Raw genomic sequence first — 18,629 nt, 5'->3', positions numbered from 1 at the left:
GAGAGAAGGACACAGAGTCCAGGAGCAGTTAGGTTCGACTGGGAAAGGTGGGAACAGAGAGAGATGGGTTTGGGACTAAAGATTTTGAGGCAAACACAGAGTTGAGGCATTCGGCTTTGTCACGTGCGATGTCAACTGTGTGGCCATTTGAGGTAAGGGAGGGGATGGAGGGGGAACAAACACCAGAAACGGATTTGACCAGACGCCACCAGGATTTGGAGGAAGGAGACAGGTTTGAGAGTTCATTTTTCAGTGTGGAGAGATAGTGCTTCCTGGCACTCCTGAGGGTAGACAAACATTTGTTCCGAGCTTGGTGGAAGGAACTGAGATTGCCTTCAGTTGGATTAGCCTTCTGTTACATATTTATGTGAATGTATGTGAATTACCATTCAGGTCTTTGCTTATCCGTGTGTAGTATATTAAGTTGTTGTGTAGTTGTTGTGGTTGGAGGGTCAGGAGCCCTTCTGAGGGAGTGGCCGGAAACGGAAGTGACCGGAAACGGAAGAGAAAAAGACACGAGGAAAAAAGGACGAGTATTATTCTTCCTCGCCCCGCTCCGACCAAAAGGCGGGATCGACCTTGCGCTGCGTGGAAAAGCGGCGTTCCGAAGCCTGTCTGGCGAGAGGAATCACCGGGACGTGTACCTGCCAGGTGGAGACGTCAAGTGACGTGGGGCCGTGCATCGACCCCGCGTCTGGTATCGTTCGCGGCACCGTCTAAACAGACGCGTGCGGGTCGCACGTTGGGGCCTAACGCGCCTTGCAAGCGGCGTGGGGTTTGGCTTGCTCTACCGTACCCGCTCCGCGTGGCCACGAGGGGCTGCAGCCACGGTGCCTGGTACGATACCTGCCCGGTGGAGAAACGTCCACCCGGGGTTCGTTCAACCGCCCGAGTGCGGAGACGCCGACCAGTATCTTGGTCAGGAGGGGCCCAGAGACATTGTGAGGAGCAGAGACCGAAAGGGGGTGTGAGTACTCACCGGGACACACATATATAAGATGGCCATCTTACTCATAGGGAATTGATTGTGGCTGGGAAATATTGTTGATGGTTGTGTATTGTTGATTGCTCGGGGAAAATCTCCGTGGTTGTGTCATTGGAATTGTATGGTATCATTACCATTGGAAATATATCCTTGAACATCAGTTGTCTCCTGGGTGAAATTCATATGGATTGCGTGGCGAAAGCGCATATATAGTACAGCTTGCTGGCGGAGTTCCTCTCACGGTCCGGGGGTCACCGAGACCAGGTATTCACCGAAGGGACCACGTAACACTTCCAAGAGGCAAAGGCAAGTTGTTTCAGGGCAACTGCCTCACCACAAGATTCAGTGTACCATGGATGGGAGGAAGGGTGAGACAACTGAAGACGAGATGGGATAAATCTGTGCATGAGAGAGAGCAGTTTGCTTTGGAAGAATTCCCAGGAAGAATTGATGTCAGAGGCAGAGGAGATGGGAGACCAATCCAGACGATTGATGGCTGCTTGAAGACCGTCCCAGTCGGCCTGAGTGAAATGCCAGACTCGTCGACGCTGAGGAGGCTCTCTGAGAATGGCCAGAGAGATGTCCACTTTGACAAGCACATGATCAGAAGAACCGATTGGAGCAGAAGAAGAGCAGCAGACATTAGCAGGGAAGTTTGTCATAACCAAGTCTAGAAGAGAAGATACTCCATTGGCTGCGATCCGGGTCGGGAAATTGACAGATTGTGTCAATCCCATTGAGTCACAGAAGTCCTTTGCTGAAGTGCCATGACTGGTGAGAGAGGAACCCACACCCAACCAGCTGGCATGATGACAGTTGAAGTCACCACATATGAGGAAGAGAGAGTTGGGATGAGTGGATAGAAGTTGGTCCATGTTGTCAGACAGTGAAATGTAAATGGAGTCATCACTGTTTGGAGGACGGTACAGAACACATATGAACAAAAGGTGGGAGCGGAGAGGAAGCCGTAGCCAGAGGTACTCCTGGGGGTGAGGAGGAGAGAGGGCAGTGCAAGGAGAGTGAGGAAGAGAGTTTTTGATAAAGATAGCCACCCCACCACCAGGACGAGGCTCAGGTCTATCATACCGGAGGAGGGAGTAACCAGGAAGAGATATTAAGGAATCAGAGACATCTTGAAGGAGGAAAGTTTCTGTTTAGCAGATCAAGTCTGGATTGTCAGAAGCAACCTGTATGGAGAGATCGGTCAGGTTTGAGCGAAGGCCCCGGATGTTTGAGGTCCATACCGTTAACGAAGAGAGAGGGGGAGCATCGGGTACAGGACAGGGGAGGGGAGGAGTAGGATAAGATGAAGGATGAGAGGGGAGGTAGGAAGAGCAGTTGGTAGTGTGTCAGAGATTACAGAAGAGTTCCAAGAAAGGGAAGGATGAGGAGGATGAAAGGTTTGATGGTGAAGGGATGAGGCACAGTGAGGGGTTCTTTGAGGGGGGGCAGAGGAAAGTAGAAGGTTGGGGGGGGGGTGGAAGCATGAGATAGAAGGGAGACGAAGTGGGGAGGAGGCAGCTTTGAGGAGGAGGGGGAGGAGGGAGAATTGGAGAGGAATGGTATGGGGGGAGATTCGACTCTCGACTCTGACATCGACTGGGCCAAATTTTTGCCCACTCCTCCATGCAGAATTCTTTCAGCTGTGCGATGTTTGAGGGATTTCTTGCCTGCACAGCTCGTTTCAAATCCCCCCACAACATCTCGATGGAATTTAGATCCGGGCTTTGACTTGGCCATTCCAGAATCCTCCATTTCTTTTTTTCAGCTATTCCTTGGTGGATTTACTGGTATGTTTAGGGTCATTGTCATGTTGCAAGTTCCACCTTCGGTTGAGCTTCAACTTTCCCACAGATGGCCTCACATTATCCTCAAGCACCCTCTGGTACAATGAAGAATTCATCGTGGATTCTATGAGGGTGAGCTTCCCAGGCCCTGATGCAGCAAAGCTGCCCCAAACCATAATATTTCCACCACCATGCTTTACATTTGGTATCAGGTTCTTGTGGTAAAATGCTGTCTTTGGTTTTCGCCAAACATGTCTTCTGGTACTGTGGCCAAATAGCTCTACCTTTGACTCATCTGTCCAGAGCACATTGTTCCAGAAGTGCTGGTTTTTGCCTTGTTGTTCATTGGCAAACTTTAGTCTTGCCCCTGATGTTCTTTCTGGACAGCAAAGGTTCCTCCTGGCACACCTCCCAAGTAGATCAAATTTGTGCAGCCTCTTTCTAATGGTAGACTCGTGCACTTTGACATCAACAGTGGCAAGAGCTACCTGTAGGTCCCGTGATGACATTCTGTGGTTCTTAGAGACTTCTTTCAGCATCTTGCGGTCTGCTCTTGGCCTGAACTTGCCGGGGCGGCCTGGCCTGAACAAGTTGGCAGTTGTTTGGAATCTTCTCCACTTGTAGATGATCTTCCAGACAGTCGAATGATTGATTTCAAATTGTTTGGAGATCTTTTAAAATCCCTTCCCAGACTCGTAGGCATCTATAACCTTATTTATGAAGGCCTCAGAGAGCTCTTTTGATCTCGGCATGGTGACGACGCAAACTTCAACAACAAAGAGCAAACCAAACTAAATGTCTGAGGTTTAAATAAGACAGGTTCCTCCAAGATCCTCTCTAACGATGTTCTAAGCATTTGCACCTGAGCTAGTGCACCTGATTATAATTTTAGGTATTTGAAGTGGTGATAAATGTAGGGGTGTACTTACTTTTTCCACATGCGAAATTTGCATTTATGTTTATTTAAATTATACAATGGACTACAAAATGTAAATGTTTCATGATATTTGTTATATTATATCACCTTTATCTCTCAATATTGTTGAAATGAAGATCAAATAGCTGTATGTTGAAATATGTTGAAAAAGTCAAAACTTTACATGGGGTGTACCTACTTTTTCACGTGACTGCATATATATTGTTGCGGTTTTGTAATAAAGGTTAATTTCCCCTCCTAGTTAGTTACACTACAACATGTAGCCTCGTTTAAGTTCAGTTATTTCTTAGTAAATGTAAGCGTAGACCTTTCCTGTGTTAATTTTGCGTTGAGTAGGATAATGAAAATTAGGTGTCCTTATGGTGCTTTGGGTTGGTATTGGCGCCGAAATACCACGCGGCAGGCCTGAACAAGTCGACCGAGGCCGAAGGAAGGCGGAGGAGGAGCCATCGGTAAGCACGAGCTGCAAATCGGGGCTCGAGGGGAGTGACTTACCACTGCGGCAAAAGGCGGGGTTTGGAACATTCGAGTCGGGCTAGGGCGGTGCGACATAACCCTGCTCAGAGCCCCCCACCAGAGTTGAGATGAGAGAAGGTGAGCGTTCAAGTTGAGATGAGAGAAAGTGAGTCCTGGTTCAGTTCGGGGTTTTGAGATGAGTTGGAGTTCGGAGTTGAGAACGCGCGTGAGATTGCGTCGTATCGAGTCATACGGTATGAACTGAATAACCCCGTTGTACACGAACTTGCCCTGCTCCCCACGCTCTCCGCAGTATTAATCGTGCACTGTAAAGAGAGACCCGCGCCGGGCCACAGACGCGCGATATTTCCTACTGCCTGCCTTTGCCTGATACGTGCCGCGAGGATTTTCCCTCCTGCCTGCCTTCGCCGGGATACGTGCTGTGACCGGCAGAGGGCCACGCCGTGTGAGCTGTTCCTGGAGCGACCGAAGCTGGCGCGTTCGGCGCGCGAACATTCTTCCTCCATCTCCCCGTGTGTGTAAGTGGGCCCATTGTCTGGGGGATTAGTATAAGACTGCTTAAGTTCTGCCCTGTGTCCCTGTCCTTCTACCAATCATTGTAACTCGTGTAAATAAATTCTGTTATTACCTTCGCAAAAGCGGAAGGTTATGTTTTGATTTCTTCTGATTCGACCGTTTTGTCAATTCCATCATTGGCCTCGCATGGTACGAATTAGATCGCTCTAATCGGGTTCTATAGAAAGGTAACAGCCCGAGTCATGTGGTACGCATTCCGCTCGGGTGTACTCAATCACGCGTGGTTCATGCGAGACTCGATCCCTGCTTCCGCTGCGGCGTGGGTACTGAAGGTACGTGTGAAATTGTCCCAAAACCCTTTTCCACGTCTGCCCGGAAGTGGCGACTCGGTCTCGCGGTTTCAAAGACCCAAGGAGAAAAAAGGGCTTAATCTCCCCTTTGTAACGGGAACGGGCTTCGAAGATCTGCAACAATATATATATATATATATATATACATATATATATATATACATATATATATATATATACATATATATATATATACATATATATATATATATATACATATATATATATATATATATATATATATATATATACATATACATATATATATATACATATATATATATATATACATATACATATATATATATACATATATATATATATATATACATATACATATACATATATATATATACATATATATATATATATACATATACATATACATATATATATATACATATACATATATATATATACATATACATATACATATATATATATACATATACATATATATATATACATATATATATATATATACATATATATATATACATATACATATATATATACATATATATATATACATATATATATATACATATACATATATATATATACATATATATATACATATATATATATATATATACATATATATATATATACATATATATATATACATATATATATATATATATATATATATATATATATATATATATATATATATATATATATATATATATATATAATCGGGAGATTAAATCAGACGCGGACGTAGCTTCAGGACTTCGATCTTTAATTTGACAAGCTTTCGACCAACAAAGGTGTTCTGCTAAGTCTACAAAAACAGCAGTTATGTAGATCAGTCAAGTATGTCTCGTTAAATGTGTGTAAGATGTGTGATATGTGTAGAAAATGCATACAAAAGGAAGAGCCACGCCGAATCTCACTCACAGGCCCCAAGTTCAACGGAAGTGAAGCGCACCTTACAGTTACCGTTTGCGTTATAGTTCCGGTGCACGTGCATATACAAATATAGAGATACATACATACATAAACACACAAGCATATATTCATGTACCATTTATATTCATATAATATATTTATATATTTATATAAATGACATATAAAGGTAGAATGGGTGAATGAATGAATGAATGAATGAATGAAGGAAGGAAGGAAGGAAGGAAGGAAGGAAGGAAAGAATGAATGAATGAATGAATGGGTTACGGTTAACAATTTGATTGGGTTGATGTAGGAACATGCTTTAATCATCAAAATTTATGCCATGAGGGATTTTTGTCCGAAGTTTGTTTATCCAAAAGGACTCACGTTTCAGAATCGTGGTGTGTGATCGATTTGTGATTGATTCAATGGCAGAGATTTGAATGTCATTTATCGAGTGATCCGGTTGATTAAAGTGTATCGTGTAAGGTAGAGATTTGCCCTGACTGGTGTGGAAGTTATTGATTTCTGACCGGGTGTTATTAAATCGTGTGTAGAGTGTATTCTCAGTTTTTCCAACATGTTGTTTGGTGCCCTTTTGGCAAGTGATTAGGTATATGACCCATGTAGATTTGCAGTTCATATAGGAGGTGATGGGGAATTTTTGTCCAGTGCTAGAACTACAAAATATGTTTCCTTCTAGTAAATGCTTGTGAATAATACATTTGTTTGCTGTGCATTTATAGAAGCCAGGGATCCTAGTTTGTTTGTTGTGGGGCTGTGGGTGCTTTGCTTTTACCAAGAGGTCCCTGAGTGTCCGACCACGTCAAAATGATGTTCGTGGAGGTTGAGGAAATGTGGTGCCGAGTGTTTCTGATTGATGGAGGAGAGGAAGGGCCTTATTCAGAATACTTGGCAATTGGGATGAGGTAGCAGAGTAGGTGGTTACCAGTGGGACACGGTTAGTTGCAGGTTTGGGTTTGTAAGTCAGAAGGTCTGCTCTCGGTATGCGTTTTGCTCGGTTTATTGCTTCTTTCACAGAGTGAGGGTCATAGTTTCTTGCAATGAAGTGTGTTTCTAATTGGCAGAGAGAAGTTTCTTCTGCCATTTTTGTTGCGTCTTACTCTGAGTGCTTGACTGTATGGTATGCTTGCAATTGTATGTTTAGGATGAGATGAAGAAGGGAGAAGGTAAGAGTGAGTGTCTGTTGGTTTGGTGTATAGTTCTGTTTCGAGTCTGTTATTTTGAAGCGTGAGTGATGTGTCTAGAAAGTGAACTTCGGACTGTGAGCTGTCGAATGTAAACTTGATGGTCGGATGAATCAAATTTAATTCATTTTGGAATTGTGTGAGACTACGGGGGGATTTTGACCAGATGAACTGGATGTCATCAATATAACGTACCCAGGATTTTTCCAAGATTCCGTGATGAGGTTGTGCATTGATCTTGGCCTCTATCATTCCCATGAAGATGTTAGCGTATGACGGTGCAACAGGAGTACCCATAGCGGTACCTTGAGTTTATTTTATATATATATATACTAGCTTGGCTCGGCTTGCGGTGCTCGCCTCACTACACGTCATTACTGAGGAAAGGGCTTGTTTTAGCTGAGGATAATGACTGTACCTGAGTTGCTGTGTTGTCATGATTTACACCAATCATAATACAAACAATTATTTTGCACAAATTTATTTGTAGTGTTTGTGATATTACATTTTACTAGCAACGGCACCCGCCCTACCGGCGGGGCTTCAATTGGGAAGCCGAAATGAAAAGGCAAAATATCAGAAATTAAAGGCAGAATTTTTTTATTTTAAACGATTCATATAAACATCCGTCAAATCATATCACATATAAATCATCAAAATCAAAACAGTATCTTTAGAATTTCAATAAAAGCCATATCACTGTGAATTGTGATTGTGTTTTATTGTGATGTTTGTGCGGCGACGGGCGGTGTGCACAAAGGGCAGGGACTTAATCAACGCGAGCTGATGACTCGCGCTTACTGGGAATTCCTCGTTCGTGGGACACTGTCTCAAGCCCCAGTCCCCATCACGGATGGGGCTCAGCGGTTTACCCGAGCCTGACGGCGAAGGGCAAGGCACACACTGGCCCGTCCAGTGTAGCGCGTGTGCGGCCCCGGACATCAAAGGGCATTAAACGTTCATTAAACATTAAACGTTCATTAAAGGATTACGAAACTAAAAACATTACGAAATTACGTTCACACCGTCACATCAAACACTACCGTGAACACATACATCGTCACAACATCGTCACAATGAGAACGTCGTCACAATGAGAACGTCGTCACAATGAACGTTATGCGAACGCGAATGTTATGCGGGAGTCCAAACCTGAGAATGCTGGAGACCAAAGCTGAAATTGGGAAAACTAAATAGCCTATTTTACTCCCTGGGGTCCCAGGATTACCCACCCAAAATATCTTTGCGATCGGTTCAGCAGTTTTTACGGTGCCTTCGAACAGACAGATGGACATTTGGTGAATTATAGTGAGATAAGCAATTTAGGTTGAAGATTTAGGTTGAAAAAAAAAAAAATTCAAAAAACAACCCCTCAGCACATACATAGGGGGGGGGGGAGGGAGGGGATGGTGGGGGGGGGGGAGGGAGGGGATGGTGGGGGGGGGGAGGGAGGGGATGGTGGGGGGCGGTAGGGGGGATAGTGGGGGGGGGGGAGGTGCAGACTGGAAGTTTGGAATGATTACACCTCACCACCACATCATTTAAAACACCTCACCACCAAGTAATTCAAAACACCTCACCGCACGTAATTCAAAACACTTCACCACCACGTAATTTAAAACACCTCATCACCACGTAATTCAAAAGACCTCACCACCACGTAATTGAAAACACCTCACCACCACGTAATTCAAAACACCTCACCGCACGTAATTCAAAACACTTCACCACCACGTAATTCAAAACACCTCACCACCATGTAATTCAAAACACCTCACCACCACATAATTAAAAACACCTCACCACCACGTAATTCAAAACACTTCACCACCACGTAATTTAAATCACCTCACCACCACGTAATTTACATCACCACCACGTAATTTACATCACCTCACCACCACGTAATTCAAAACACCTCACCACCAAGTAATTCAAAACACCTCACCACCAACTAATTAAAAACGCCTCACCACCACATAATTAAAAACACCTCACCACCAAGTAAATGAAAACACCTCACCACCGCGTGATTCAAAACTACCACCACGTTAATAAAAACACTTCACAACCACGGAAACAAAAGTTTCAGGGAGTCGTTCAGTGACAACACAGACACTTCCCAGACATGTAGATTATATAGATAAATGACAGTACCTGAGTTGCTGTTTTGTCATGGTTTACACGAATCATAATTCAAACAATTATTTTGCACAAATGTATTTGTAATATACGTGATATTACGTTTGTATAAACAATTGAAGTTGAAGACTTAAGTTGAAAAAAAATAAATTCAAAAACAATAATATATATATTGGAAAAAAATTCAAAAAAAATACCCTGAGGACATACACACGGGAGAGGTAGGTGCATACCAGAAGTTTGGTAGGATTTCACAAAAGGTTGAGGGAGGAGTTCAGTGACAACACAGACACTGCACATATATATTGTTGCGGATCTCCAAACGTCGGCCATCCCCTTACCAAGGGGGGATGAATCCCCTTGTCTTTTATCTAGCCGACGCGATCCGGGGCTATCACGTTCCTTCCGGTCAGCGCTGAATAGGGTGGTAGGTCGAATTAGTCCTATTACCTAATTACCAGCGCCTCCCAGGAAGCGAGGAAATAACCCCGCCCAAACCACGGTTTTAGTGGTCACGCCGAGCGATAGCAAGCCACGATTCGGGCCGTTAACAGGTACTAAACCCGATTTGAGCGGTTGTGATCGTGCCACGCTTACCCAATTGAGAAATCACTAAAACCGTCGAATTAAGAGGAAACAGGAATAACAAGGAATTTATTACACTTTGTACAATGGAGAGGAAGAAGCAATGTACAGTGAAGAAGAAGAAGAAGAAGAAGCAGATACACAGGGCAGCCTTATATGGTCTTAACTTATCCCTGGACACGGGCCCGTTCACACTCAGACTCACATGGGGGTTGTAGATGGTCGGGTTGAGGGTCCACAGATGGCGTCCACAGCTCGCTCCGGTCCCCGACTCGTACAACGAAGAAGATGGTAGACGGCAGGCAAGCTCTCCACGTGTCATTGGCGCGGATCGGACAATTATATGGGGAAAGGTGAGCTAGGCTGGGTGGTTATTTCACGGCTTAGCCGCGTACGTAATAAACGAACCGGCTGGTGGTTATACTGGCGGTCTCAGCAAGCTCAAAGCCAAATCCTCAACGAGTCCTTCCACCAATGCCAAACGTGACAATCCTTTCACAAAGCGCTTATACTCTCCAGTCCTGGACAGTCCTTTTCCACGAGAGTCCTCTGCAATGATTGCCGCTGCGTCAGTCCTTTTCCAACATGCACATAAGTCCTTATCACACGAGTCCTGTGGAAGGGCTTTGCGTGCGCGATTATATAGCACCGCCCAGCGAACCCTCTGGAATTTGCCAGACACGTTCTCACCCCGCCCCTTAAGCCATGCCCACTGAGCCCTGGTTGGTTGTTGGGGTCTTACCAGCTCCGCCCTTGACGTCTGCTTGATGTGGCCACACCCCCAACCTCACGCTCCGCCCATTTTCCAGGCCTTACCTCATGGCATTTGGCTGGTTTCAGCATCTGAATGCAAGGGGCAATGGGGTGCAGACTGGATGGGCGCAATGGGGAATGGGGTGCAGACTGGATGGTGCGCAATGAGGTCGATTGTAGGTTGGGCTGTAAAATGAATGGGGCCTACTCTTATTTATTTATTTTACACAACGCAGGTATCACTATTGGAAATGGCCTTATCTCACATATACTATGACATAACTAACGTTCTATGGTGGCCTACGTGTTGCATGTGGACTAACTATGGGGGCAAAACCTTTCACCTTTATTAATCAATATGTACACTTTCTCAGAACCGCAACACTGCACCCCTCCTTCGCCAGGCTCGAAGTGATATAATTATATTCTCCTCATTTATATAAAATTATATCTGCACATTTATATAACATTTATATAATTATATCTGCACCCCTCCTTCAATATATCACTTCGAAGTTTCAGTGCTCCATGAACTATGGACCTAAACTCATCATCATCTGGTTTGAAAATAGGAATAGTTTCTTGGACAGGCTCATTTACTGTCTCTGACACAGGTACATGATAGAATATTGTTGGAACTAAGAGGGTTTGTCTTTCGGATGGTATTGCATTGCGCATGACTACAAATTCATAACTGTTACTAACAAACCTCACTAAAGTATCTTTGAAAGTTGTAATCCTGCTAAGAAACGACAATGGTATTTCGCAGTTTGCCTCGCTGGAAAGATCTTTGTATCTTTCAAGCACAGAGGAAAGTTCAAGAACATGACCTTTCACAGCAGAATGTTTCAGTTCTTGACAGAGCCAAACTATGGCCAAGTCAGTCGATTTGTTATCACTTTTGGCTCTATTAGCATCTCCATAGAATTTATTCAGGCAGTTTGAATGATAACATCCTTCAGCTGCAAGCAAGTCATTTGTATCTGCAATGCGTACAAATACCTCATGAACATATTTTGCATTATTATATATGTTTGAACTCATATTCATAGTAGATACGTTACTCGTTGTCTTCTTGCTTTTCGGGTCTTGACAGAAAATGCATAACTTCCAGTCCATTTTGTTACAACAGCTGCGCAAGTATCGTTCTGGTCTACCTTCATCAGTAGGCCTACTGTTCATTACACGCTGTTCATTGGATAGTTTAGCATTAATATTGTTCTTATGTGTGTACTTTGAATAACACACTCTGTGCCACTGGAGTTCTGGCGCAGGTTCTGAATTTTCTGCGAAGAGCGATGTCAGCCTGTCAACGGCAGCCCTATAGTCATCATTCCGTAGCTTCTTCCTCATCTCCGTTGCTTCTTTTACGGTAGTTAAGCCCCGTTTGGTCTGGTTAAACGGCTCATCTTCAGCTCGACCACTCAGCTGACATATGATACACAGCTCAAAGGATACCTCTATCTGGCCCTTCAGGATTATAACTGGTTCCATAGTAATTCACCTTTGGAGAAAAAAAGAAGAAGCCAGAATTTAGAAGCCAGAAAAACCATTTCACTAGTGCATTGACATACCAAAACTGGTAGGGGTTAAACCCATATGGTAATGCATGAAAAGTCCAACCGTTACGGAGATATTCTCTTCAGAAGCAAACATTTCTTTCACATTTTCCATTAAATTCAAATCTTTGACATGCAATGTATGGCTTAATATGATAGATATTGGAAAATCTTTTTTTACCACTGTATTGAATATTAAAAATAAAACAATTTCTGTGAAAACTTGAATTTTGCACTTATTGACCTTTGACCTTAATTAATGACCTAATTAGGCAAGTTTGGGAAACACAAACAAGATATTCATATTCAGCACAAAATTCCCTTTAGGAAAAACCTATTTGTTTGCTTTTCCTCAAAAATGCCTCATGCAATAACATTTGCTGGAAATTGAACCAGTCTATAAAAATGTGATATCACAAACACAACAAATAAATTTGTGCAAAATAATTGTTTGTATTATGATTGGTGTAAATCATGACAACACAGCAACTCAGGTACAGTCATTATCCTCAGCTAAAATAAGCCCGTTGCTCAGTAACGACGCATGGTGAGGCGAGCGCGAGCCGACCCAAGCTAATATATATATATATATATATATATATATATATATATATATATATATATATATATATATATATATATATATATATATATATATATTGTTGCGGTTTTGTGTTTTACAAATAAAGGTTAATTTCCCCTCATAGTTTAGTCACACTACAATGCGTAGCCTCACGATAGTTCAGTTATTTCATAGTAAATGTAAGCGTAGTCCTTTTCCTGTGTTAGATTTGCATTGAGTAGAATAATGAGAGTTAGGTCTCCTTCCAATGCTTATGCCGCCTCGATGCTTGCAAATTACCACGAGGCCGGCCTGACAAGTCGATGCAGGCCGAAGGAAGGCGGTACAGGAGAAGTGGGAGTGACCGGTAAGCACGAGCCGCCAATCAGGGCTCGAGGGGAGTGGCTTGCCACTGCGTCAAAAGGCGTGGTTTGGAACATTCGAGAGGGGACAAGGCGTGGCAATATAACCCTGTGCCCGAAGCCCCCACCTCAGTTATGGGGAGAGGCGCTTGTGAGTTCTGAGGGTGCGCGGTGTTGAACAAGTTGGAAGAGTCGGTTTGGAGCGCCAAGTTGTGGGAAGGGAGGCAGCCGAGTTACAAGTTGAGTTTGCGGTTGAGCTTGAGCCAGATCCTCCGTTGAGTTACGAGAGGGAAAGTGCGCCGTTGTGTTAATCGCGCTGTGAAGGACCGCCGTGCCGGGTGAGAGACGCGCATATTTTCCTGCCTGCCTTTGTTCGAGATACGTGCTGCGAGGATCCCTCCCGCCTGCCTGCCTGCCTTCATCGGGGGACGTGTGGTGACCGCAAGAGGGCCACGCCGGGTGAGCTGTTCCTGAACGACCAAGCCGGCGCATTCAGCGCATGAACAATCCTTCCTTCATCCCCCCTGTGAGTGTGAATGGGCCCATTGTCTGGGTAAATAATTAAGACTGACTAAGCTCTGCCCTGTGTCTCTGTTCTTCGACCGATCATTGTAAATAATGATTGAACGTGTTATTTCTTTGATTCGACCGTTTCGTCCCTTCCATTATTGACTGAGCATGGTACGAATTATATCGCTCTAAACGGGTTCCAATACCAAGGTAACAGCATGGACCACGTGGTGCGCCATCCACTCGGGTGCACTCAAATTATGCGTGGTTCGTGCGAGACTTGATCCCCGCTTCCACGGCGGCATGGGTACTTAGGTACGTGCGAACATTGTCCCGAAACCCTGTCCTGCGTCCGACCGGAAGTGGCGACTCGAGTCTCGCGGTTGCGATGACCCAAGGAGAACAAGGGGCTTAATCTCCCCTTGGTAAGGGAACGGGGTTCGGGCAAAACCGTAACATTTGGTGTCCGGGAGTGGGATTGGACCTGGAGTGCGCTTCACGCACTCGAAATTACGAAGCGAACGAAATTTAGTATAAAATCCAAATTTTATTCGTACCATGGCTGGCCAAGGCGGTCGAATGCCGGTGGGACTAATAGAAGATGAAGTAGAGGTAGAATTGATAACCGAGGACCTGCAGGGACAGTTGGTAATGGAGCAAGCCGAAGAAGGGGCGGCAGCAGGGGTAGAAAATGGTGGCGCCTCGCACGTGGCAGCGGCAGCCGGGCCCGCTGTGTGGACCAGGCTCGACATTGGGTTATACCTGGCCCAAATAATGAAAAAATTGGATGCCCAAAGTGACAAAACCACCAAGGAAATGAACCAAATGGGGGATTGACTGAATGCAAAAATGGACGCCCAAAAGAATGACATAAATAAAATAAATGAAAGAATGGACACCCGTGGGGAGACATTAAAAAAGATGAGGGAGGAATCCAGGTGTGATATGGAAAAATTGGGGGAGGACATTTGGCGCAGGTTGAGCGGGGAGGTCGCAGTGGTGCGCGACGAGGTGACGTGGTGTGAGGAACATGTGGAGAGTGAGCTTGGGCAGAGCACAGCCAAATTGACGGTGGCTATGGAAATCGCGACGCGGGGTATAGAAAAGCCGACGATCGTCGAATTGGACAAAGAGATTTTGGGGGCGCCGGCGAAGGCTGAGTTGGAAAAAGAAATTTTCACGGCACCGGCGGTCGTCGAGGAAAAAGAGATAATTGAAATTAAAGAAATGATTGGGGCCGAAGAGATGGTAGAAACGGGAGAGAAAGTGAGCAAATCGCGGGAAAAAGTAATGGAATGCGCACAAAGTCTGCATTTGCACTGTGATGCCTTGCTTACTAACGGAATGGAAAGTTTGCAGGTGCAGCCGGGGAAGGAGGACCCCGAGGTGAGAAATAATGGCGCAAATGTGTTTGGCGCGAACGGGTTTTTGGCGCGCTTGGGACAGAGTCGAAACCCGGGCGTTCGCGGAAGGTCCATTGTGCGGTGTAGGAGAGAGTGTGGAATGCGGCACGAGAGAGAGTGTGCGCCGAAGCGTGTGAGAGAAAAGTGTGCACCAGGGTGTGCTCCAGAGTGTGCGATGGCCGAGGAGTGTGAGCGAGAATGCACACCGGACTGTGTGCGGGAAGAGTATGTAACGGATTGTGTGGAAGGTACGAGTGCGCCTGGGTGGCGTGCACCTGAGTGTGTAAGAGAAGGGTGTGCACAGGAGAGTTCAGTAATGGAGTGTATGGGAATGCGTGGGGACGCCTGGGTGTGTGAAAGCAGAGTGGGTCGTGAGATGTGAGGACGCGGCTCAAGCATCGACACCGACCGGGGTAGCATTTAGCGGGACGGGTAGCAGACGCGAGCCCCCGGTGAGTTGTGTGCAGCAGGAACCGGTGGGGATCGGTGCTGTGTTGGTCTCACAAGGACCGACGTGCAAGATTCGTGTCGGCCCCCGAACTGTATGGTTGGCGCCGTGCCGTGCCGTGCCGGCAAAGGCGCACGGCGAGGTTCAAGGGGTGGTGGGAGATTTCGGAGCCTCGCACCTTGGCGGGTGTGGTGCTCCGACCGTGGCCAGTTGAGTCACCGTGCGTGGGACCGCGAGGCCCCGCGCAGGGATGGGGCCCATCCATACCTCCCCCCCTGGATCGAAAATGCCGGACGGACCCAACATACAGGAGACAAACCACCCACATGGATCGCTCGGCCCGCCGAGGCCGAGCCATGACAATGGAAATTGTACATCCACATGGTGAGGCTTGAGTGTAGTGGACTGATGAGAGTAGTATACCCTACATGGTGGAATGGTAGTCTGACCATTCCTCACACCCAGGGCCCATGAGCATTAGTTTAGGGGGATGGCAGTGAAAGGCACATGGGGGTGTCAGCAATGGTTGCCTCCATGGGGCACCAAAGCTAGCCGAGGGAGGGCTAGGATAATGTGAGGGAGTTATAAGACTGAAGAGACAAGAGATTTAAGAAGCGACACCTGTACTGTAGTGGGGATGTAGATAGGTTAGGTGAATGATATTGACAAGGGAGTGCTTAGGTTAAAGGGACGACGGGGAAGCACGAGTTTTAGGGGAAGTAGTCAGCTAGATGATGCTGTGTGTGTGAGGTATTGTGTTGAGATAACTGGAATTGTGTTTGAGGTCTGCGAGGAAAGAGGTGTGTGGGCACAAAAAGTGTGTGAGATAAGTGGTGTGCAAAATAAATGGTGTGTGAGAATATTTGATGTGGAATGGTTGGTGTGGAATAAAAGGTGTGGAATGCATGGTGCGAAGGAGTGAATGGGGGGAGGTGGAACCCATTCGCGAAAGCCCGGGGGGGGGGGGGTAGTGTAAAGCCAGGTAGAGTGCATAGGCAAAATTTGTATGGATTTTGACACCTGTGGTGCGGGTAGTGGCAAAGTAGTGTCTTGGGTGCATGAGTATGTGGAATGGCTGGGCGTGTGGCCTAATTGGTGGGTATGGTTATTGGGGCACTCCGCCACTGGTAGTTTGTCGGCCAGGTGAGGCCGCAGGTAGGCTCTGGGAGCCGGTTAGGTTAGTTGAGAGTGGAGCCCGAGGATCCAAGGGAAGGACTCGGGTTGCCCGATGCCAAGGTGGGCACAGAGGGCGTAAGCGCCAGGAAGGGCCTTCCCCAGTTAGGGTAGTTGTGAGTTGTTGAGTGGGGCCCGAGGATCCCAGGAGAGGACCCGGGTTGCCCAATGCCAAGGTGGGCATCAGGGGGTAAAGTGCCAGGAGGGGCCTTCCCCAGTTTAGGTAGTCGCAAGAGCAGGTAAGCTCGGGTGGCGACTTCAGTGGCGGAGTTGCGCAGGTAGGTAGACCTGCTGGTGAAGCCACACAACCCAGCTCCAAAATTGTGCAAGGGCACAGAGAGAAAATTTGTGGGAGTGAGACCCAAATTCGAAGAGCACCACAGAGTGGGCAATGGGAATTTGGGTTCTTAGAACCACATAGTTTAAAGATGGCCGATTGGCATGGTACGACCCGGGTAGTTTAACAGAGTTAATGTTACTAGAGTAGTTAGGATATGAGAAATCCCTTCGCACCATCCACAGCCAGTCACCAAGGAGGACGAAGCTCCACACCGAGGCTCGGTAAGCTGGTTTGAGTTGTAAGACGCATCACGACGTAATAGGACATTGTGTTTGTTCCATTCCTTCCTTCCTGGGAGGGATTGGGAGACGAATTTGGATGAGAAGGGAATATGGGAGACAAGACGTAGAGACGAATTGTAAATACAAGGAGGGCTAGGGTAGTGTAAGCGGACGGTGGGGGGGTACGGACAGTTAGGGACGAGCCTGCTCTGCTCTCTCTTCCGCGCCCCTCGCATTGCATTACCTTGTGTTTCTGTGTGTCGTTGCGCCCTTTCCACTTTGCTGGTCGTGCTTTGTCTCTCCCCCCACCCCAAGACCATTTTGGAGGTGGAACTGTGCAGCACTATCGACTTGTACAGCATCCCTGCTGCACCTTGCTAAATCTGTGCAGCCGAAAGGCGCAGCATTTGCTGCCATATCCTTTTGCTGTAACTTTGCTGCACATGTGCAGCACTTTGCTGCCACAAACACTTTGCTGCACCTTAAACACTATGGACCACAAGCTTTGTGGCCTTGCACCTCTGCTGTGCAGCACTTTGCTGCAAAATCATCTTGCATCTTCGGACCAATTGTTTTGAGTGGCATTAACGTCACGCAGTTGGACCACATGACGGTGGCCCTGCCTGGCAAAGAAAAAGAAATGAAATAAAATAAAAGCATTTTTTGTGCATTTTTATTATGGTGTGCTCGGGATGAGATGATATGTAAGTTTAGGTAGCCCTGAAGATCAAAAATGGCCTGTTTGCCGGTCCAGGGGCTAGCCGGTTTGATATATGCACAAAGAAGAAGCAAGAAGCAGGATGCAAGAAGCAAGCAGCAAATGTCATGATTGATGAGTGTTTTGTGTTTTTGCTGTGCTTTCTCTCCCCTCCAATCTTCTCTTCCAAAAAGGGCAGGTCCTGGGTCTTAGAATTGTAAATAAGGTTAAGTTTCTGTGCTTGCAAATATAAAAATGCTGCCCACCGGCTATGTGTTTAGTTTGACAAATTCCGGATTTCAGTTAGTTGTGGACGTGATTCTGATATGTAGCTACTCACCGCAATAGGAGGGACATATCGAGTGTTTTAAAACTGTCGCATACACGGGTCAGAGTAAATGTTTGGGGGGAACCACACCTATATGTAAAAGTTAATTTTGCATGTCATTCTCTAACCGGTCGTTTCATTTGTTGGTTCCGACTCGCGGACGAGTCTGATGAGGGAGGGGTGTAGTGTTGTGGTTTTGTGTTTTACAAATAAAGGTTAATTTCCCCTCATAGTTTAGTCACACTATAACACGTAGCCTCGTGATAGTTCAGTTATTTCATCGTAAATGTAAGCATAGTCCTTTTCCTGTGTTCGTTTTGCGATGAGTAGATTAATGAGAGTTAGGTCTCCTTCCAATGCTTATGCCGCCTCGATGCTTTGGTTTTTGGCGC

General features: G+C 45.9%; 1 protein-coding gene and 1 long non-coding RNA gene across 2 annotated transcripts in view; both read left to right on the top strand.

Moving 5' to 3' along the window:
• Positions 1–18,629, top strand: part of LOC144888215 (galactoside alpha-(1,2)-fucosyltransferase 2-like) — a 142,096-nt gene that overhangs the window by 85,469 nt on the left and 37,998 nt on the right. The window lies entirely within an intron of this gene.
• LOC144892451 (uncharacterized) overlaps positions 4,051–18,629 on the top strand; it is a 19,257-nt gene continuing 4,678 nt past the window's right edge. The window contains exons 1-2 of the long non-coding RNA XR_013623678.1: positions 4,051–4,331; positions 4,479–4,704. This is a non-coding gene — a long non-coding RNA (uncharacterized LOC144892451). The remainder of the gene's footprint in view (positions 4,332–4,478; positions 4,705–18,629) is intronic.

Source organism: Myxine glutinosa, chromosome 5 (assembly GCF_964187855.1).
Source record: "Myxine glutinosa chromosome 5, kmMyxGlut1.1, whole genome shotgun sequence".
In the NCBI taxonomy this organism is placed as follows: domain Eukaryota; kingdom Metazoa; phylum Chordata; class Myxini; order Myxiniformes; family Myxinidae; genus Myxine; species Myxine glutinosa.
This window is presented reverse-complemented; position numbering and strand designations above follow the sequence as displayed.